Here is a 23844-nt window from a genome sequence, read left to right as displayed (position 1 = left end):
GATTCTTGGGAGTGGGGTGAAGTGGAGTGGTGTGGGGAGGAAAGCCCCTGCCAGAAAACATCTGCCTCAACTGCCACCCTTAGTTGAAGGGAAGGAATGGAGGGGTGGCCCATTGTGTGAAGCAATGGCCCACACTCAGGGTCTGGTTGCTTGGGGTTTCCTGTGGGAATGCAGTGCTGGGAAACAGGTGTCCAAGAAACTGGGGTTGTAGGGTACTGGTTTCTCCCCTGGGTCAGGCTTTGATCACATCAATCATCCAGAACCCAGAACTCTTCACAGCCTCTGGATCCAACAAGAAACAAACCCAAAAATAAATGTGAGAGCAATGGCCTGGAGATCGCTGTAGTCCCCATGCCCTGCTGGGTCTCCAGAGGAGAAAAATGAAGTGGAAGTGGGGGTGGTGCAGAGGTTTCCTGGGAATTCAACTGGATAACCAAGCAGAGAAAAAACAAAAACAAAAACCAACCAACCAACCAACCAAACAAACAAACAAACAAAACCCAAAACCGTGTACACAGTGAAGGGACTCAGACCCAGAGAGGCCACGAGGACAGTCACGGAATAGTGCTAGTGACAGATTGATGATGGAGGCAGCATAGAGGTTGGGCAGGGGACAGGGAACCGAGGCAGAGGTGGAATAGGGTTGGTGACAGGCTTACACTCAGGGACAACATGGTCCAAGACTTCAGGGGTGTGTGAGGTGACTACCTCAAGGTGTCCAGGCTCAAGGATAAGGCCAGGATGGAGCTGCTGAGGCGGAGCTGGACAAGCAGGGTTTGGTTACCCACAGGCCTCCAGACCTTAGGAGCCTGGGGGAAATCTTGCAGATTAAGGTTCTAACTGGCCTTCTCTTCTTGCTAAGGGTGCCTCTGCCACCCACACTCTCCAAATGCCAGAGGTTGTAAGGCTTTGTGGTTTAAATCTCTGCTCAGCCACTCATTTGTGGTGTGACCACAATCAGGTTGCTTTCTGCCTCAGTTTCTTCATCCCTAAAATAAGAATAGTAAGTCTTCCTTATCAGGAAGATTGAGTTAATACAGTGTGTTTAAAGCTCACACTAGGGCCTGACAGTAGAGTAGTGTATTAGTTGTTCCCAACACTAGGAAGGAGTGGGGGGTCTGAGGTCTTGCTCACTTCCTCTTCTACGCTCATCTACCCTTGCCCGCTGCCCTCTGAGTCCCAGAGGCTGAGACTAGTCCACCAAATGCCTGTTCCCAAGAGCATCACTTGGTCCGGGCTTGAGGTCGAGGGAGAAGAGACAGAAGAGGCAAATATTCTGCTCCGACCTGTGCCTGCACAGAGTCAGGTGGTTTAGGGCAGGGTGGGAGGTGCCATGCAGCAGGTGCTGCTTTGGGAGAAACTGAAAGGAAGGAAAATACCTTATCCTGCATTCACTGTGCCCAGGGCACTGTGCTAGGCATGGAGAAACCAATAGGGAATGATAAGAAAAATAAATTTCCTTAATTTAATCCTCAGAAAGCTCTTAAGAGTTTCCTGTCTGCCTTGTGCCTTGTGTTTCTAATTTTATAACTGAGAAAACAGAAGTGAGAGTGGTTAAGCAAGTTGCCCAAGGTCACACAGCTAAAACATTTGGAATTCAGACAAGATGAGTCTCTTCCTTGGCTCAAGGTCCTCAGTTAGTCCTGTCTTCCACCACCTTCCTCCCAGGCCCCCAGCAGGGGTCCTAGAAACCCTCAAGCAGAGTTTGTTTGGTGGGTGACTTCGGGAATGATAAGGGTCAGGAGCCCAGTTGAGCCCTGTATGCTGCATTTTGCCTCTCTTCCACACACTCCACTTCTCACCCTCCAAAATGAAAGCAGCAGGATATTGGGCTCTTCTGACGGGGGCTCAAGTGATCGATCTATTAATCTCTCTGCATGTTTTCTCATCTGTAAAATGGGCATAATAGAAGCTGTTTCGTTGGGGTGTTGTAAGGCTCACACGAAACAATAAAACCTTTTAAAGTTTGCTTGGCACGTTCAATAAATGGTGGCCATTGTAGTGATTGTTCCTTTGATCCCTGGCCCATGGCAAGCGGGAGGAAGTCAGCTGGGTGGGAGGTAGGGCTTGGGTAAGCTCAAGTGTGTAAGCTCCTCACGCCTGTTTCCTGTCTGAGCCTCCAATGCCACTTTTGAAATTCACGGGAAGGACTGGGGCTACGCTTGGCGACGGCGCAAGGCAAGTAGCAGATGTGTGAACCCGACCTGCTACAGGGACTTCAGGCTGCAAACGGCGTCATCAACAGTTCACCAAGCGGTCCTCGCATCAAGCGGAACGACGACGTCGTTAAAGCACTGTGGCCCGAGGTGCTGGAGGCGGGGCGAGCCCGGCTGGAAACCTCGCTGCCCACTCCACCAGGAAGCATCCTGCGAGATCTGAAAAAGTGGACCCATAAGATCCTGACCTTGGGAGCGAGCACTTCGTTCGGATTTGTAGGGAAAGGGGAGGGTGCAGATGAGGCGGAGTGGCTGATCTCGGGGCCTGGAGCCACTGCCATGCCCAGAGTACAGGCTAAAACATCTAGATGCTTCTGTTGAAATCTCAGTTTCCCCTCATGGAAAAAAAGACTGTCTATATCTGTCCTCCTTAGGAGGCTCTTGAAAGCCTCCAACAGACTTGCTCCTTGCTGGCTTTACCCAAGTCTTACTTGCCAGGGTCTTGGGTGCTCAGCATGGAGACTGAACACAGGTGAACTCTGTGCATTGCGAACTGAAAAGTGGCGGTTGTCACTTCAGAGTTCTAGCCGCCTCTTCGTTGTAACTGGTCGCATCCCTGATCTCTATTCTCCGCTCCCTAAGCTTTCCCCAGAGCGCAGGGGTCCGCGTGGTTTCTGGGGACTAGAGGACAGGGACAGCTGGCGGGTGGGGAAGGAACAGAAGCCCCTAAAAATGGCTAGGCGCCGTGTGGAGATTCCCCAGACCACCCTCCATTCTCCCACCAGTGAGCGCGGGTAACCCCGCTGGAGCTCCACCCGGCCGCGAGGCGAGCTCAGCACCGCGGAAGCGCAGGAGAGGCGACCGCGCAGGCACAGTAACGCGAAGAGGAGAGCCTGATCTGGTCACCGCCACAATCCCCAGCCAGCCAAGCCTAGCCTGACACTCCCTCGCAGGCCCGGAAAGGGGACAAAACCGTGGGCCCAATTCAAGCGCCAGATGAGCCCAACGCCAAGAAGGGTCGCCGTGGCTGGCCTCTTCCACACACTGGCTTCCACACTCAGGCACCGGCGAAAACCACCGAGGACTTCGGGCCCTTGCACAACCCTGTCCTGGGCGTTAGTGGCACTGTAGGGCCAGATAATTTTTCAAAGAGAAAGTAGAGGAAAATAAATGTTGGCTTTTGGTCCCGTGGTCACTCCGAGGCCCACAGCCACCTTCGGTTCTGATTTTCTTTTTCTTTCAAGAAAAAAGCTGAAGAAAGTGGCAGAAGCGCTCCTAGCTGAAAAAAAGCGATGTCAAAGTGGGGTTCGCTAGTTGAAGGCGTGTTGGGAGCAACCCTGAACCCACAGACGTGGCACCTGGCCCCGGACTTCCGGTCTTCCGCAGCCTCGGGGGCGCGTCAGTCGCTCCTCGAGGGTCTGAGAAGTGGAGGAGGGACGGCGCCTCGGCAGCCACCTAGGTGTGGCCGGAGTGGAGCGCGGGGTCCGGGCGGGCCCCACCGCGAACTAGGCCAGCAGCGCCTGCAGTGTTGTCTTCGCGGTGGACGCGCCGCCCGTCTGCCCAGCAGGCCTCGTTTCCGAGAACAGGGGCAAGCGGCTAGAAAAGCTTACCTCAGGGCCCCCAGGAAGCACTCGGAGATTTCCTGAAAAGGAGTGCGCCTTTAAAGTGTCGGCTTCCCAGAAGTTGCTCTGGGGAGATTGAGGAAGGGGAGGGACAAACCTTTTCAAGGGGCTGGGACCCTGGAGGGACTTTTCTACCACTTGCCGCCGGTGTTTACGGGAGATTGGTTTCTCCCGGGCAGGCGTGGGCTCCACAGAGCCCCAGAGACCACCATTGATTGGGGAGGGCAGATGCGCCCACCTGGGTCCCCGACTGGGTGGCGGAGGCTTGGCAGGAGTGGGGATGGTGGCAACGCCCAGGTTTTCTAACTGCTTTTCTGAAATTCATTAGTAAAAGAGGACTTGAACTATGGAAGCTCTGAGAGCCTGCCCTGGGAAGGCGCACCCCAACCTCTCTTCTCCCGCTCAGCCTCTTGCCCCACCATTAGTGGCTTTAGTGACTGCCTTGAGATATTTGTATCAAGACCAAGCCAACACTAAGGAGCGCTCTAGTGAAGCAGCGTGGGCCTGGGAATGGGGGTGGAGCCTGCCAGGTGAGGGTGGCCCCACGGGTACCTCGGCCCGAGTGTGAGTTATGTATTTGCTCTGAGACCTCCATCTGAGTTATTTATTTGCAGTGAGACGTCGAGCAAGTTACTTTACCTTTTTGTATCTCGGTGTACTTCTCTGGATAATGGGGATAAATAAGAGTCCTACCTATATATGGATTGTAAGGAGTTAATGAATTTTCTCATGTCGCAGAGAAAGCAGTGCCTTGCTCTTAGGAGGTACTCCATAAATGTCATTTACCTTTATGTACACATCAGGACAAATCAAGACTCCTCTCTTTCCTATACTCACATACAGGCAGTATGAGATGGGCAGTGGACTAGGATCTGGTTACTAAGCGCTACAGAGAAGTGGGTGGTCACAGGCCAGAGGACTTAAAATAGCCAGGAAGCTGAAACGATTTGAGAATATATTTTTACTTCCATAATCCAAGGCCCCTGTTTGCTGTGAAATGCTTTATCTTTTTTTTGTTTTGTTTTGTTTTTTAATTAAGGTATCATTAGCCACTTCCACCTTCCAGAAACCTATTTCAAAGGGCAGAAAGAGTAATGAACAAATTCCTCTTTGCATATGGCCCAGTGAAAATAATGAGGGCTTAGAAGTGAGAGACACATGACCTGTCTTCTGGCTCTGAAACTCTACATGGGCAAATCCTCTAACTTTCTGATTCTTAATTTCTTCATCTATAAAATGAGGATGATGATAATAATGCCTTCTTGAAAGAATCTGTATGAAAGTTAAATGAAATAACATATGTTGAAGCATTTGGCACTGGCAACACAGGAGGACAGAGCTAATAATTCACCAAAAACAGTAACAACCACGCTAAAATAAAACCTAAGCAAAGAGGAGAAACTCCAAAGGATGGCCATTTCTATTTCAGATTGATTAGGGCTTTTTTGAGATATACAGAAGAAAAAGTTCAGCTTAGATATGCAGCCCAAAATGAGTTTCAGGGAGTTCAGGATGCTTGGTTATAAGAAGGGACAACCTGCCCAGTTTCCCTCTTTAAAACTCAAAACATGTCTCCATCAAGCCTGGGAATGCTTTCCTGTAAACAGATTTTAGTTTTTTCAGTATCAACCCAGAAAACTGTCATGTATTAGAAGGAGGACTGTGAATAAAACATGGTCAAAACATGATGTAATTGCAGTTACTCCAAATATGCTGAAGTGTGTTTTTAAAATGGGGAGAGAACCCAGATCATTTTTTCTCATGCTATCAATTATATTAGTCAATAGTGGTATAGCGTCTCAGTGTAATGTCTCTTTGGCCCACATATACATACATCTATTTGCATATACATGTGCTAATTTCCATTTTGTTATCCATTTTGTGTTAGAGGTTTTTAAGTTTAAAGCAATACAATTTTTAATCAGTTTCCATTCAGAATCATGGAATCAAAAGATTTTTTTTCTCTCTTTTTAATGTAAAAAACTTCAACCTGTCCAACAAAATAGAACTTATCACCTCAAGTTAATTTTGTGAAATATATTCAGTTATTCTTTGGACTGTACTTTCTATCTTCTTAAAAACATGAACCAATCAATTATATTAGCCATACGGCTTGATTATAACAGCTAATTTCCATTTCATAATGTAATTGTTGTTTAAACACTGATAATTTATTAGTCAAGGTGTTTAGGAAAGTTCTTTCTAGTTCTATCTTTTAAATAATTATTGAAATGACCATAAAAATTCAAAGTCATTAGACTATTAGTTTTCCTGGTTTTAGATTCTGTGGCTCCTCAGCATTAAATATCTACAAGGAGAACCTTTTGCATGCTCTGCAGTCCTGGAACTCACAACATGGACTATCCAGAGCATCTTGGCATTATTTGCCAGGCACGGGATTTCAACAGCGAGTATTTGATGTAATGGGAAGGAGTTCACAGGGCTACTCAGTTGTGCTGGACATGAGAGCCGGCTAGGAATGCTGTGCAGTCACACATTTCTGCAAACAAAACGTGTCACTCTTCAGTGATCTTAATGCTTTGTCCATTAAATGTACTCCCTCAGGTAAATGGCAGTGTATTTAACTGGTAAACAGATGTTCACCACTGTCATCTCAGAATTAGAAAGCTGTGGTTTATGATTTGCAGTAAGCTCTAGGTTTCTTATTTCTCTGAGTATTTTCCAGAGTCATTTCTCTTCCCCCCATCCCTTGCCATCCATCTGAGTTTTGGTTCTATTGTGACCTTATTCTTGGTTTAGGTAGCAAATCCTCTTGACACTGTAATACACACCTTATGGGCCTCAACAAATATTCACATAAAAAGATGTAGAAATAACAGTAAAACATGCTATATTTAAGGTAATTTGGCCTTAATGCTGTCTGACTTTAATTGAGGGTATTGTTTTCATGAACTGCTCTGCATATCTCTTAGTTTAAAAGATACCCACCATGTCAGGTTGTTTCCTAGAAGATGAACCTTAATTGCCAGATGGATATAGCTAGCCTATTAATAGGCAAAAAGATTTAAGTCAATTGAGGAAATGTGATATCTTTTTGTAACCTAGCATACTCTCGATTAACTGGAATTTAAAATATTTTGTATTAAGATCATACATTTCCCTGTAATCATTTATCACCTGTTTTTATCAATTACATTTTCTGATAAAGACATCTCATTCAGGTAGGCTAAAGGAAAGTATTTCGCAAGAGCTTGAGTAGGTTTTGCAAAATTCTAGCACCTAAGAAGGGGTGTTTATCTTGAAGAGCCTCCATTGTCATTCCCTGTTTGTTAAACCACAGATGGGAGGACTGGCTTAGCATTAAGTCTCTGTCATCAGAATGACAAACTTACTGCCACCTTATCAAAACTAAGATCCCAAAGGTATATTACAAAGTAATATAATTACTATATAACTATATAGTTATATAGTAATTAACTATATAATGACTAACAGTGCCTTGTGACAGTAAGTGCTCAATAATTAGTTGTGCATGGGTAGATCTTTCATGTTCCCATATTATTATTATTTCTTTAATAAACATCATTGAAATGTGACATAATAAGTGAAAGTATACAAATCTTAAGTAGACAGCTTGATGGATTCTCACAAAATACTTACACCCTTGTAACCACCATGGAGATCAATATATAGAACACTACCACCATCCTAGAATCTTCCTTTGTGCCCACTGCCAGTTATTACCTCCCAAAGATAATGACATACTGACTTCTAACATGATAAATTTTTAAACTTTGTATAAATTGAATCATAGTAATACGTACTCTTTAGTGACTGGCTTCTTTCCCTCAACATTATGTTTTTGATATTATTTCATGTATTTTCAAGTTTCAGCAGTTCATTCTTATTGCTGAATAGATTCCAGTGTATGGAAGTTACATAATTACATAATTGATCTGTTCTTCTGTTGTCTGGTGTTTGGTTTGTATCCAGTTTTGGACTATTTTGCATAAATGCCACTATAAACATCTTTGTATACGTCTTTTTGTGCATATCTATGTGCTTTCTTGGTTGGCATAGTACTTAGGATTGGAATTGCTGGGATATCTTATGGTTATCATGCATTATTATTTATTTTACTTCCTGATAAGGATTTTATAGTTATTCTTCACTGGCATTCCATCTAACTCAGAATAAAAGTTAGTGGCCTTACAATTACTTACACAGACCTAAGTAAAATGGTCTTGATACCATTCTCTTTCTTGCTGTCTCCATTGAATCTGTAGTTCCCTTCATGCTGTTCCTTAAACATACCAGGCCTGTCTATCCCTTAGGGCGTTTGCCCTTGCCACTTCTCTTTGTCTGGTAGCTCCTCTAGCAAATATTTGCAAGTCCCTCCCTCACCTCCATCACCTGACTCAAATGTCACTTTCTCAGGAAGGCCTTCCCTGACCAGTCAATTGAAGTTGTAACATTTTCCTGTTACCATAGTATACTCCCTATTACTCTTCCTTGCTTTATGTTTTTTTTTCATAGCAATGACTGATATCTGACATGCTATGTGTTCTTATTTGCTTGTTCATTTTCAATCTTCTCCCATTAGAATGTAAACATGATGAAGGCAGAATTTATTTTATTTTAGAGATGGGGATCTTACTATGTTGCTCACACTGGACTTGAACTCCTAGGCTCAAGTGATCCTCCAGCCTCAGGTTCCTGAGTAGCTGGGACTGCAGACGTGTGCCACATTAGCTGGCTAAGGCAGGAATTTTTGTCTCTCTAGTTTTATTTCCCCCACTGTTGAATCCACTGCTGTATCATCTTGCTAGTCCTAGAACAGTGCCTGACAAAGCACAGGTACTCAAAAAATAGTTGTTGAATGAATAAATTAATGGATGAGAAAAGGAGGTCACAACTGTGAAAGCAGAAAGTTGCTGTTTAAAGCATCAGAAGACCTGGGTATTTGTCCCTGCTCTCATTAATTGACTCTGTGACCCTGGGCAAGTCACTATCAGCTCCCTTGTTTGTCAAATGGGGACAACAAAATATGTCTGCAACCAGGACTTTTAAGTGGCTCAAATGCAATAATATAAGTGAAAATGCTCTCCAAACTTTGAAGTCTTTACCAAGGTAGGTATTCTCACTTGGCACAAAAGAGCTTGTTAGGAAAAATGAATAAATAATAAAATTAGTGAGGAATGTATAGTGAGAGCCACTATTCTTTTTTTCCCTGTAGTATCTGATGAAGGAGGTTAGTGCATGTCATAGTTCAACTGACTCTTACTCGTGTACTTAAGTTGTTTTTCTTCTTAGTAGAGACTGGAGTTTGGGGGCTCCTGCATGCATCTGAGGTCTCAGACCTCCATTCATGGGTAGGGCTGGGAGTCGTAAAGGAAATCCAGGATCAGCTTGGATGATGACAGCAGTAATAACTGCTTACATTCATTGAGTGCTCACCAGATGCCAGGCAAATGGTGCTTTGCCTCTATTAGCTCATTTATCATCATAACATCCCTTTGAGGTACTGTTTTACAGGTAGGGAAAAATAAGGCAGAAAGAGGTAAAGTTTTACAAGTGGGAAAAAATTAGACAGAAAGATGTAAGGTAACTTCACTGAGTTTGACTGGTGGATCCAGGATTTGAACCCAAGTAATCAGGTTCAGGACTCTGGCAAATAACCACTCAGCTATGCTGCTTAAGTTCTGGTAACCTTATGTGTGCTGCTGTTGCATTACAGAACGGCACCAGCTAAGTCCAGGGACCCAGAAACTCTTGCCCCCAGTAAGCTTTCACAGGAGGCCAGGACAGAGGAGGTGCTCTCTGATGCCACTGAAGATAGTGATGCTCTTGTTAAAGATCTTGCCCTTTCTCAGCACTGCCTTACACTGTATAATCACTTGAATTAGCCACAGATGACACTGAAAATAAAAACCATTCAAAACACAGTAATACTTTTCAAAGCTCTTTGTCAGTGGATTAATGACATTTTGATTAGTAGAAAAAATTACCCTTAAATGATAACTGCAATGAACTGAAACGTACCCCAATATGTTTAAATATATGAGTTTATCCTATTTATTTTATACAATAAAAGCCCACATTGGAGAATATTAGAAAACTCACTATTTTTAAAATTAGTAACTAAAAGAAAAGAATTAAGAACTTACTTATTCAGGGCCAGCGCAGTGGGTGGGCTCACACCTGTAATCCCAGCGCTCTGGGAGGTCGAGGTGGGCAGATCACTTGAGGTCAGGAGTTTGAGACCAGCCTGGCCAACACGCTGAAACCTCATCTCTACTAAAAATACAAAAATTAGCCAAGCGTGGTGGTGCATGACTGTAATCCTAGCTACTCGGGAGGCTGAGGCAGGAGAATCGCTGGAACCCAGGAGGTGGAGGTTGCAGTGAGCGGAGATCGCGCCACTGCACTCAGCCTGGTGACAGAGCAAGACTCCGTCTCAAAAAAAAGAACTTACTTATTCTGCCTTTAAAAACAGTTTTATTGAAATATAATTGATATTCAAAGAGCTGTACTTTTTTTTTAGATGGAGTTTCGCTCTTTTGCCCAGGCTGGAGTGTAGTGGTGCAATCTCCGCTCACTGCCACCTCCGCCTTCTGGTTTCAAGCGATTCTCCTGCCTCAGCCTCCCGAGTAACTGGGGTTACATGCACCCACCACAACGCCTGGCTAATTTTCATATTTTTAGTAGAGACAGGGTTTCGCCATGCTGGCCATGCTGGTCTCGAACTCCTGACATCAAGTGATCCGCCCGCCTCAGCCTCCCAAAGTGCTGAGGTTACAGGTGTGAGCCACCGCACATATTTAATGTGTACAATTTGATGAGTTTGATCATATGCAAATAGCTGTGATACTATCACCACAATCCAGCTAATAGATATATCTAAAACTTCCCAAAGTTTCCTTGTGTCCCTTTGTTTGTTTTGTGATAAGAACACTTAATAGGAAATTTGCCCTCTAAACAAATTTTAAAGTACATATACTGTATTGTTAACTATAGGCACTATGTTGCTCAGCAGATTTCTAGAACGTATTCCTCTAGCAAAACCGAAATTTTATCATGCCCATTGAATAACAACTTCCCATTTCCTCCACCCTCCAGCCCCTGGTAACCACTATTGTATTTTCTGTTTCTATGAATTTGACAATTATAGCTACCCCATATAAGTGGAATCTTGCTGCGTTTGTCCTGTGACTGGCTTATTTGACTTAGTATAATGTCCTCCAGTTTCTTCCATGTTGTTGCAAGAAGCAGGATCTTTTTTAAGGCTGAATAATATTCCATTGTATGTATATATCACATTTTCTTCATTGATTCATCTGTTAATAGACATCTTGGCTGTTGTGAACTCCCATACAACTTCCCATAAAATGAACATGGGAGTATAGATATATTTTTGAGATTCTGATGTCCATTCTCTTGAATATATGCCCAGAAGTGGGATTGCTGCATCACATAGTAGTTCTAATTTTAATTTTTTGAAAAATCTCCATACTGCTTTTCATAGCTGCTGAACCATTTTACATTCCCACCAGCAATGTGCAAGGGTTTCAGTTTCTCTACAACCTCACCAACACTTATTTTATTGTTACTATTTTTTTAATAATAGCCACACTAACAGGTGCAAGGAGTTATCTTGTTGTAATCTCCTTTACGCTGAACTGTTGGAGTGCAGTGGCAGGATCTTGGTTCACTGCAGCCTCTGCCTCCTGGGTTCAAGTGATTCTCCTGCCTCAGCCTCCCAAGTAGCTGAGATTACAGGCATGCGCCACCACACCCAGCTAATTTTTTGTATTTTTAGTAGAGATGGGGCTTCACCACGTTGGCCAGGGTGGTCTTGAATTCCTGACCTCAAGTGATCCTCAGCTCCCTCAGCTTCCTGAAGTGTTGGGATTACAGGTGTGAGCCACCACAGCAGGCCTCACTGTAATCTTGATTTGCATTTTTTGATAATTAATGATGTTGAACATATTTTCATATACTTTTTGGTCATTTATAGGTCTTCTTTGGAGAAATGTCTGTACAAATCCTTTGCATATTTTAATTTTATTTTTATTTACTTATTTTTTGTATTTTTAGTAGAGACAGGGTTTCGCCATGTCTCTACTAAACGCTAGGCATAAACACTAAACTGAAGCTGGGAACAGGAGGCTGGGATGCTAGGCTCAGTTGTGTTTGCCTTGCCATGGGCATGACACTTCAGTTTTCTGGACCTCAATTTCTTTTTTTCCCAAATGGAGGAACTGTATAGAATGGTGCAATGGTTTGGATATTTGACCCCTCCAAATCTCATATTGAAATGTGTTCCCTAATGTTGAAGGTAAGACCTAAAGGGAGGTGTTTGGGTCAGCGGGGGATCTCTCATGAATTACTTGGTGCTGTCCTGGTGGGAATGAGTCAGTTCTTGCTCTATTCATTTCCATGAGAGCTGGTTGTTAAAAAGAGCTTGACACCTTCCCTCCCTCTTTCTCTCTTGCTTCCTCTTGCCTTGTGAGCTCTGCACACACTGTCTTCCCTTTGCCTTCTGCCATGAGTGAAAGTAGCCCGAGACCCTCATAAGAAGCAGATGCTGGAGCCGTGCTTCCTGTACAGCCTGCAGAACTGTGAACCAAAGAAATCTCTTTGCTTTATAAATTACCCAGCCTCAGGTATTCCTTTATAGCAACATAAATGGACTAAAACAAATGGTCTGTATGGCCTGTGTCATATCTAACATTCTCAGTCTCTGCACAGCTTTATTTTTCCCTGAAGTGCTAAAGAAAGTGCAAAACTGAACCCAGCATCATTTTCTCTAAACCTGCTCTTCTTTCTGCATTATTTTCCTCAGTTTTTCTCAGCGCCACCATCATGCATTCATTCACTCAGCAGATACTTATTGAGCACATAGTAGGTGCCAGGCACTGCTGCAGGTATTGTGATGCAGCAGTGAACAAAAGAGACAAAATCCCTGCCATAAAGAATCTCATATATTGTAGTGGAGACAAATAGCTAATAATGAAATTATGTAAGAGCTAGAGAAAGATGGAAGGGAAGGGGTAGGGGATGCTGTCAAGGATGATTTGTAGTTTTAGTGGGGTGGTCAGGAAAGGTCTTACTGAGGAAGTGACACCCTATGTACATACATGAAAATTGTCCCTTGTTATTCACTAAATATTTGTGTCTTCTCCAAACTGATATGTTGAAATCCTAACCCCCAATATAATGGTGTTTGAAGGTAGGGCCTTTGATAGGCAATTAGGGTTAGACATGGTCATGACAGTGGGGACCTCATAATGGGATTAGTACCCTTTAAAAAGAGGAGGCAGGAGATCTCTCTGTCTGCCCTCCACTATGTGAAGGTACAATGAGAAGATGGCCACAAAACAATCTGCAAACCAGGAAGCAGGCCCTCACAGGAGACCACATCTGCTGGAGCCTTGACCTTGGACTTCCTGGCCTCCAGAATTGTGAGATATAAATTATTGTTTAAGCCATCCAGTCTTTGGAAATTTGTTATAGCAGCTGAACTAAGACAACTCTGATCCACTTTTCTTTGACACTTCCAACTCAACTATTTGGTGTGCCCTCTAATTACATAATGTAATATTTCTCAATTTTATTTCCTCCCTAGCTACTAATACCCAGGTTCAGACCTTAACATCTCCTGTCTGGATTACTATAACAATACCCTATGGAAGTCTTCTTTGAAGAAGATTTCTTTCTTTCAAAGAAATCTGCGTTTCTATGGCTCATTCCCTCCTGTCATCTGTCTTGTCTCCTCAAATCAATTTTCTACAAGGCCATGTCAGAGAGTTATCTGAAAGGCATACCTGACCATGTCATTTTCCTCAGCAATGCTTCCTCCTGCCAACAAGGTAAAGGCTGGATGCCTTAACAAGGCATCCTTGTGTGGTTTGGCTCTTGATGACTGCCCCAACCCCATCTCTCACCCAACTGGCCTTGACATCTGTGTTCCAAAGTAGAATTTTATGCCTGTGTCAGTCCTGTTTTTAAGAGTCATCTTAGTAATCACTTCCTCTGGATAATTTTCAAATTCTGTATTCTGCACCCACCCCAGATAGGTGGAGTACCCTTGTCTGTGGTTCTATGAAACTATGTACACACATTGTTTAATCACATTGTTTTCTACATTGTTCTGAAATGATCCAGGATGGCCCCATTCTCCCAATGGACTACAAATTTTCTGAGCAGAGAAGCACATCTTATTCCTTTTTGCATCTTGGCTGCAACCAAGTAATCAATGACTTCATTTGTGTTCTGATCCTCCCATTCTCTCCTCCTCACTGATCTCAGTAGGCTAACCAGGATGATTTATAATTTGCAGCTAAAAGACAGAGATGGGAAAGCATCCCATTTCAAGGCTGATTTCAATTCAGGTTAAATGTCAGAGAGTCACAGATTCTTAGATTTAGGATAACAATTACAAGTAATCTAATGCAACAACCCACCAAACATTTGGAGGTCCTTCAACATTTTTACAAGCTGTAGGGTTATGTAATTCTCCAAGTATGCTGTAATACTGATAGAATAAGGAGAGGCTTCAGTTTACCAGAGGCTTTCTCTTTTCTGCTTTTCTCGGGTTCAGGATGTCATGTGTGAAAATGATGAAGCAGGAAGTTATTTGTATTAGAACACATATGTGTTTCCATACAGATGCACACACAAACACACTGTGTGAAGTTGCTTAAGATGATAAACTGCAAGCTATTACCTAAGATGTTAAGTGTAAGTTGGAGACTGAGACAGTAACCAGAGAGAAAATTATTTGTAACTTGAAGTTAAACCCATCTGTCAAAGCAAGGGGCTAAGAGTAAAAAGCAAATGGATTGGTAGACTCCACAGGTGGATGGCTGGAGACAAGACCCCACCCTGGCAAGAACCTGCCAGCTGGAACCAGCAGTCTGAATACCAGTCTAGCTCTACAGCCAGAAGAGGGGACTGTGAGCCTTGCATAAAACATACCCCATCAGAGCAGCCTCAAGTGCCATGTTAGTCTTAGAGTTTTCTGAGCAACACCTTACTTACTTGCTGCTCATATCCCAATCGAAATCAACACATTTAAACTGCTTAAGCTTGCACTTCACCTTTGGAGAATCCCTATCCTCTGAGTGCCTCCCTGTCTTCTCTTTTGCTTGCTATTCTTGTGGAAAAATAGAGGTATATCTGCGGGTGAAAATAATAACAAACTCTTGAAGCATTGGTATTCTTTAAATTTTGCCTTTGCCTCTTGTACTTGGTCTCTAAGCAGTGTGGGGTCAAAATTGTTTTTTACATAGTAAAGTATTAAGAAGGAAACTGGCCAGGCGTGGTGGCTCATGCCTGTAATCCCAGCACTTTGGGAGGCTGAGGCAGGCAGATCACCTGAGGTCAAGAGTTTGAGAATACCCTGGCCAACATGCTGAAACCCTGTCTCTACTAAAAATACAAAAAAATTAGCCAGGTGTGGCAGCAGGCTCCTGTAATTCCAGCTACTCAAGAGGCTGAGGCAGGAGACTCACTTGAATCCAGGAGGTGGAGCTTGCAGTGAGCCGAGATTATGCCATTGCACTCCAGCGTGGGCAACAAGAGTGAAACTCAGTCTCAAATTTAAAAAAAAAAAAAAAAAAAAAAAAAAAGAAGTGGGCAACTTACTTTGTCCAGAGGTAATTCAGTCCATCACAGTATAGCCAGTTTGGTAGCTATTCCCTTAGTTGAGTTGAAATCTGCCTTTCTGTGGCTCATCGATCCTAGTTCTAACCCAGGACCACATAGAACAAGTTCAACAGGTCTGCCACATAACTTTCCCTGAATATTTCAAGGCAGCTTATTTGTGTGATCAGAAATTACTGAACTCAAATATCATGTGCTTAGTACAATGCAGGCTCATGGTAGCATCCTTATAAATGATCGAGTTGGCTGGGCACAGTGGCTCATGTCTGTAATCCCAGGATTTTGGGAGGCCAAGGCGGGCAGATTACTTGAGCCTAGGAATTCAAGACCAGCTTGGGCAACATGGCAAAATCCAATCTCTACAAAAAATACAAAAATTAGCTGGGCGTGGTAGTGAGCACCTGTAGTCCCAGCTACCTGGGAGACTGAGGTGGGAGAATTGCCTGAACCTGGGAGACAGAGGTTGCAGTGAGCTGAGACTGCACCACTGCACTCCAGCCTTGGTAACAGAGTGAGACACTGTCTCAAACAACAAAAAAAAAGGTCAAGTTATTATTAGTTGCATTATCACACTGCCTTTGTGCCATTTCTTCATAAGTTAAGCTCTTTTAGGAAAGAGGTTTGCTGGTGTCAAAGAAATGGAGGTTCCCACTTAATACATGTATTAGGACGTTCCCACCTAATACATCAGTTTTTTATTTAATATAGTTTTTTTTAGAGAAAGGGTCTTGCTATGTTGCCCAGGCTGGAGTGTAGTGGTTCAATCATAGCTCACTGTAGCCTCTAACTCCTGGGCTCAAGTGATCCTTTTGCCTCAGCCTCCCCAAGTTCTGGGATTACAGGCATAAACCACCATGCCTGGCCTACATCAACAACTTCGTGTGTAAATGCTAGACACCAGGATACTGGCTAACAGGAAGTGTTATTCCTTTACCCTCCACTACCTCTGTCTTACCATTGTTTTTTGTTTTGTTTTTGTTTTCCACCTAAGACAACAGAAGAGGTGATTTATTGTATACCTGTTACACTTGGCCACAACTGAACACAGAAATAGTCCAGAATGTCACAGATCCAGGAAAAAGGATAAACAGGAAATGTTTTGATGTGAGCAAGGTGAGACTCTCAGAACTTCTCTCTCAGAGGCGGTCTTGGTGATCAGATGGCTATGGAAGTTCTAGGTCAGTTGAGAGACAATCTCTAAAGAGTAGCATGTAGTCCAACAACTTGTACCAGCATCCCCAGCCTCTGGCGTCCCATGTTTCTGTTTCTGTGAAATGCACCTCCACGGGTGCACAAATTGGGAGTTTAGTTGGACCTCTGTCTCATCTTTCTTCTTTTGCACTTCAGCCTGCGCATTCGCTTCTTGGCTCTCACAGTGGAGAGGTTTCCAAGAAGATGGCGCTAAGATGGAGAGCCTTACTGTTGCCAAGTGCCAAATCATCCTTGAGGACTTAACTCAGTTTACCTCCTCTTTGTTTCCTCCCTCCTCCCAGGAGAACTGACTACTCCATTTCTTCCCTTGAATTGAGATTGAATACTGCCTGTATTTCTATGTGGTCTATCCCACTGCCCGCATCTAGAATACTGACCTTCTCTTGGTATTTCTAGTTCCAAACAGAGTGCCTGGAACATAGTATGTGATAAATATTTACTGAATAAGTGTAATTTTTGAGAGTATTGGATTATATAATTTTTAGAGCTGAATGGGAACTGTAAATATTTTTCTGTACCTCATTCTTCCATTTCAGTGGTTCTCAACTTTGACTTTATATTGGAAGGTATTGGGGAATTTAAAAAAATCCTGAGGCCCTTGTTTTACAAAATTCTGACATAACTGTTCTGTGTGTGCAGAACTGGGCTTCAAGATTTTAAGCATTGTATCTTAGGTTGCTGATTCCAGTGTGTAACCAAAGTAGAAAAACTGCTTTATTCCCTTTTTGTGGATGGGGAAGCTGACTTCCAGAGAGCTTGTGTGTTCTGCCCATGTTAGGTGGTGGGTGGAAATGAACAAAGAACTGAGGCATCCTAACACCTCTTCTAACACACTTTCTATGGTGCTATTCATCTTGGCTTGAGGTGAACAGTACTCTCCACTGGGGCAGCCCTCAGTTCACAGGCACCCTGGAGCCTGCTTGCCTTCCAATTTTAGGAGAAAAGATTAGAAAGCAGCTATCATACTTCTCCTTCTAAAATATCACCAAATAGTGTTGGGGGTGGGGGATAGGAAAACAGTATCACTTTCTTCCTTGTCATTTTAGTGAAGGGAATAATCTTACTTTTTACAACATTCCATTTTTCCTGTGGGACTTTGTAAAAGTAATTTCATTTTGAATAAAAACAAAATGCCATTTGTAAACATTGTAATTGATGACTGAATTGGCTTTTGTGTGTCAAGTATGTTTACCAGCAACCTAGGATACAATGTTTAAGCCAGTTTGTTGTTGCCTCTGCCTTAGGTAAGACAGACGGGTGCTGCCCACCATCCAAATATTTCTCAAAATTTTCCAAAGCTTGTCCGAGCACTCCTTCTTAACCATACCACTCTTCTAGATATTTAGGAGCCACTAGGTCAATCCATTTACAGAAAGTAGAGAGAGCATGTTCTGGTTATTTATTGCTGTATGACAGATTATCCTGAAACCTAGCAGCTTAAAACAACAACTATTTTATTATGTCTCATGGTTTTGAGAGACAGGGCAGGGCTCAGATGTCTGGCACCTGTGCAGAGATGGCTGGAAGGTCAAGATCAGCTAGGACTGTCAACCAGAGCACCTACATGTTTCCTCTCCAGCATGTTGGTCTCAGAGTATGAGGAGTTGTTTAAAAAAAAATTACATAACTTGCCAACTTTTTCTTGTATTTTTATTTATTGTTTGGTAAAATATTCATTACATAAAATTTACCTTTTTAATCACAGAAAACCTACAACCAGTAAGCAATAACTTCCTATTTCCCTTCCCCTAAGCCCCTGGTAACCTATTGTATTAGTCCATTTTCACATTGATATAAAGACACTATCTGGGACTGGGTAACTTACAAACAAAAGAGGTTTGATTGGCTCACAGTTTTGCATGGCTGGGGAGGCCTCAGGAAACTTACAATCATGGCGGAAGAAGAAGCAGACACATCTTACATGGCAGCCGGTGAGAGAAGAGCATGTGTAGGAGGAACTGTCAAACACTTGTAAAACCATCAGATCTTGCTGGGCGCAGTGGCTCATGCCTCTAATCTCAGCACTTTGGGAGGTCGAGGTGGGCGGATCACCTGAGGTTGGGAGTTGGAGACCAGCCTGACCAAAATGGAGAAACTCTGTCTCTACTAAAAATACAAAATTACCCGGGAGTGGTGGCTCATGGCTGCAATCCCAGCTACTCGGGAGGCTGAGGAAAGAGAATGGCTTGAACCTGGAAGGCGGAGGTTGCGGTGAGCCAAGATCACGCCATTGCATTCCAGCCTGGGCAACAGGGGCGAAACTCCGTCTCAAAAAAAAGAAAAGAAGACGAAACCATCAGATCTCATGAGAACTCACTCACTACCCCGAGAACAGCATGGGGGAAACTGCCCCCATGATCCAATCACCTCCCTTCCTCAACACATGGGGATTGCAATTCGAGATAAGATTTGGGTGAGGTTACAGAGCAAAACCATATCACCTCTATTTACTTTCTGCCTCTATGAATTTGCCTATTCTAGATTCTAGGTATTTTATATAAGTGCAGTTTTAAATATTCATCCTTTTGAGTCTGGTTGATTCGACTTAGCATAATGTCTTTAAGGTTCATCCCTATTGTAGCATATATCTGAATTTCATTCCTTTTTATGGATAAACAATGTTCCATTTTATATATGTACCATATTTTGTTTAGCCATTCATCCACTGATGGACACTTGATGAGCAGTTTCCACCTTTTTGTTGTGGTGAATAATGCTGCCAAGAAGATGGTTATACAAACATCTGCTAAGTCTCTGCTTTTAATTACTTTGGGTGTATACCTAGAAGTGGAATTGTTGGATTATATGATGATTCTATGTTTAGCTTTTTGAGGAACCACCCAACTGTTTTTTCCATATTGGCTAAACCAATTTATGGTCCCACCAGCAATGCACAAATGTTTCAATTTCTAATTATCCTTGACAATATTTTAAATTTTCTATTACAGTCAGAATATCATAATGGGTATGAAGTGGTATCTCATTGTGTTTTGGTGTGTTTTGTTTTGTTTTGTTTTGTTTTTGAGACAGGGTCTTACTTTGTCACCCAGGCTGGAAGCCAGTGGTGTGATCATGGCTCACTGCAGCCTGGACCTCTCAGGCTCAAGTGATCCTCCCACCTTAGCCCCCCAAGTGGCTAGGACTACACACATGTGCCACCAGTCCTGGCTGATTTTTGTATTTTTTGTAGAGACAGAGTTTTGCTATGTTGCCCAGGCTGATCTCCAACTCCTGGGCTCAAGTAATCTGCCCTCCTTGGCTTCCCAACGTGCTGGGATTACAGGTGTGAGCCACCTCGCTCAGCTCATTGTGGTATTTATTTGCATTTTCCTACTGATTACTGAGGCTGAGCATCTTTTCATGTGTTTACTGGCCATCTGTATATCTTCTTTGGGGAAGTTATTGATGCGTTGGGCCATTACATTTGTTTTTTCCTTGTAGTTGTTAGGTTGTGTCAGACTTTTGTGACAGTTCAGGGTGTTCAGAGAGAGGATTCCAAAAGACCTGGATAGAAGCTGCAAGACTTCTTATGACTAAGCATCAGAAGTCCCAGGATCTCAAGGCTGGGTGCAGTGTGGCACGTGGCTATAGTTCTAGATACGCAGAAGGCTGAGGCAGTAGGATTGCTTGAGCCCAGGAGTTTGAAGCAATGATCAGATCCATGAAGAGCCACTGCACTCCAGCCTGGGCAACATAGCAAGACCCGTCTCTAACAAAAAAAAGTCCCAGGACCTCACTTCTGCCCAGTTCTATAAGTCATGCAGGTCACTGAGATCAGCCTAGATTCCAGGAAAAGGGTAGTGAAAATTTGTGGCCATCTTTAGTCTACCAAAGTATGATATTAAAATTAACTTTACAAAGTCAATTGAGCCAGGCACGGTGACTCAAGCCTGTAATCCCAGCACTTTGGGAGGCTGAGGCGGGTGGCTCCCAAGGTCAGGAGATCAAGACAATCCTAGGTTGGAAGTGTGAGACCAGCCTGACCAAAATGAAGCAACCCTGTCTCTACTAAAAATACAAAATTAGCCGGGCGTGGTGGCACTTGCCTGTAATCCCAGCTACTCGGGAGGTTGAGGCAGGAGAATTGCTTGAACCCAAGAGGTGGAGGCTGTGGTGAGCTGAGATCATGCCATTGCACTCCAGCCTGGGCTCAAAAAAAAAAAAAAGAAAAGAAAAAAATGGAGCAACCCTGTCTCTACTAAAAATACAAAATTAGCCAGGCGTGGTGGCACTTGCCTGTAATCCCAGCTACTCGGGAGGTTGAGGCAGGAGAATTGCTTGAACCCAAGAGGTGGAGGCTGTGGTGAGCTGAGATCATGCCATTGCACTCCAGCCTGGGCTCAAAAAAAAAAAAAGAAAAGAAAAAAATGGAGCAACCCTGTCTCTACTAAAAATACAAAATTAGCCAGGCGTGGTGGCACTTGCCTGTAATCCCAGCTACTCGGGAGGTTGAGGCAGGAGAATTGCTTGAACCCAAGAGGTGGAGGCTGTGGTGAGCTGAGATCATGCCATTACACTCCAGCCTGGGCTCAAAAAAAAAAAAAAAAAAAAGAAAAGAAAAAAAACTCAATTGTTTGAATAGCAGTGACAACAATAATTAATGCTGCTACAACTTTGGATTAATACGGCTTCTTTTCTCCTGTGGTATTAAAGTATTTTCATCTATAAAAGTCTTCACTATGGCATTTTTGCACATTTTAGAGATCTTTAATTCTCTCCTTCCTTCCTTCTTTCTTTCCTTCCTTCCTTCTTTCCTTCCTTCCTTCTCTCCTTCCTTCCTTCCTTGCTTCTTTCTTTCTCTCTCTTTCCTTCCTTCCTTCCTTCCTTCCTTCCTTCCTTCCTTCCTTCCTTCCTTCCGTCCGTCTTTCTTTCTTTCTTTCTCTTTCTTTCTTTCTTTCTTTCTTTCTTTCTTTCTTTCTTTCTTTCTTTCTTTCTTTCTTTCTTTCTTCTTTCTTTCTTTCTCTTTTTCTCTCTCTCTCTTTCTTTTCTTTTCTTTTCTTTTCTTTTCTTTTGAGACAGAGTTTTCAAACTCTTGTTGCCCAGGCTGGAGTTCAATGGCGCAATCTTGGCTCACTGCAATCTTCGTCTCCTGGGTTCAAGCAACTCTCCTGCCTCAGCCTTCTGAGTAGCTGGAATTACAGGTGCCCACCACCATGCCTGGCTAATTTTTTGTATTTTTAGTAGAGATAGGGTTTCACCATGTTGGTCAGGCTGGTCTTGAACTCCTGAACTCAGGTGATCCACCTGCCTCGGCCCCCCAAAGTGCTGGGATTACAGGCATGAGCCACTGCGCTCGGCCTAGTTATGTTTTTCTTTCTTTTTCCTTTTTCTATTTTTAGAGATGGAGTCTTGCTCTGTCTCCCAGGCTGGAGTGCAGTAGCACAGTCATAGCCCACTGCAGGCTTGAACTACTGAGCTCTAGTGATACTCTTACCTTGGCCTCCCAAGTGGCTGGACTACAGGTGCATGCCACCATGTCTAGCTCAAGATCTCTAACTATGATATAGAGATGATTACTTGATTTTTAAAAATCACTTAGCCAGTCCACTTTATAATGATGGGTTGAAGCAGGAACCCTGAGTTTCAATCTCTTTTTTTTTTTTTTTTTTTTTTTTAGCCCAGAGGTCTTTTATTATTATTATTATTTTTAACACCTATTATGCCATGAAGTCATAGGGAATAGGTTCCAGCAGCTCAGGCTCCTTCCCATTGGTTCTCACAAAGTGTGTTTCTCTGGGTGGAGCAGGCTGGCGCTTCAGTTGAACCCAGGTAACTTTCTCTTTGGCTTCTTTCTTTTTCTGATCATTTTCCTTCACGCGTTTCAGGAAGCTATCTCGGCTCTTAGAGTGCTTTATGTGCTCAATACGCACATTAATTCTCTTGGCAAGAATCTTGCCCTTAACTTTTTTGTTTACAACAATGCCAACAGCATGCTGGGTAACATTGTAGACTCTTCCAGTTTTGCCATGGTAACACTTGTGGGGCATTCCTTTTTGAACAGTACCCATTCCCTTGATGTCTACGATATCACCTTTCTTATAGATTCGCATATACGTGGCCAAAGGAACAACTCCATGTTTTCTAAAAGGCCTAGAGAACATATATCGGGTGCCTCTCCTTTTTCCCTTTGTGTTCATCATTTTGGTGAATTACTGGAAGAGTGGTTCCGGCTGAAAGGGAGTTTCAGTCTTGGCTCTGCCATTAACTGGCTGAGTGGCTTCTCTTTGAGAATGGGCTAGATATCCTCTAACTTCTCTTTCAGCTCTGAAACTGTACAAAAAGAAGATGAATTTGATCAAGCATTAGGATGTTATAAAAATGTCTGAGTACAGAGTGATTTGTTACCTAGAAATATTCCCATGTGTCATTTATTTACTGGGCCAGAGAAATAACTTCAGTTTAATGACAATTATTATAATGGGATTGAATAATAGGATCAGCAAACACACAGTTATTATGGGAGCTAAAGGAGTTCTGAAGAAATGTCTTAAGGAACATTGACACAGAAGGGCAAGAAGGTGAGAAATAGAGCAGTTTACAGGTTTCCCAGGTGCAAAAGAACAAAAAATATGGTTTCTGGCTGAATAAATGTCTTCTTCTAAGAGTGGTGTATATCAACGAGATCTGTAAACAGAGTCTAAAACCATAAACAAAATATGCAGCAATGAGGATAGTGCAGTGAGGGGAGTGGTGGTGATGGTGGTGAGGAGAGACAACTCCTAACATCGGCATTGTGTGCCTGTCATATACCAAGCACAGGGCCAATTGTTTTTCATAGTGAACTCATTTGCTTCTCACAGGGAGCCACACACTAGGTATTACTTTTTTCTTCTGTCTCATATATTTTTTTTTTTGAGACACAGTCTCGCTCAGTTGCCCAGGCTGGAGTGCAGTGGTGCAATCTCGACTCACTGCAGCCAAGCTTCTAGGTTCAAGCTCTTCTTCTGAATCAGCCTCCCGAGTAGCTGAGATTACAGGTGTACACCACCATGCTCAGCTAATCTTTTATATATTTAGTAGAGACGGTGTCTCACCATGTTGGCCAGCCTGGTCTCGATCTCCTGACCTCAAGTGACCCTCCTGCCTCGGCCTCCCAAAGTGTTGGGATTACAGGCGTGAGCCACCGTGGCTGGCCCTTCCTTCTCATTTTAAAGATGAGGAAACTGATGCTCAACATTCTACTCATGGTCCCACAGCTAAAGGCTGGGGAGACATCAACGCTCATG

At 43.3% G+C, this 23844-nt stretch overlaps 1 pseudogene across 1 annotated transcript; it reads right to left on the bottom strand.

Moving 5' to 3' along the window:
- Nucleotides 1-22262: 22262 nt before the first annotated feature.
- On the bottom strand, nucleotides 22263-22790 carry LOC112636323 (annotated as a pseudogene). Its single transcript, XR_003122168.1, has one exon. The product of XR_003122168.1 is annotated as a 60S ribosomal protein L21 pseudogene (transcript).
- Nucleotides 22791-23844: the final 1054 nt, after the last annotated feature.

The sequence above is a fragment of the Theropithecus gelada genome, chromosome 12, assembly GCF_003255815.1.
Source record: "Theropithecus gelada isolate Dixy chromosome 12, Tgel_1.0, whole genome shotgun sequence".
In the NCBI taxonomy this organism is placed as follows: Eukaryota; Metazoa; Chordata; class Mammalia; order Primates; family Cercopithecidae; genus Theropithecus; species Theropithecus gelada.
Note: the sequence above shows the minus strand (reverse complement) of the source record. Positions and strands in the feature narration are given on the sequence as shown.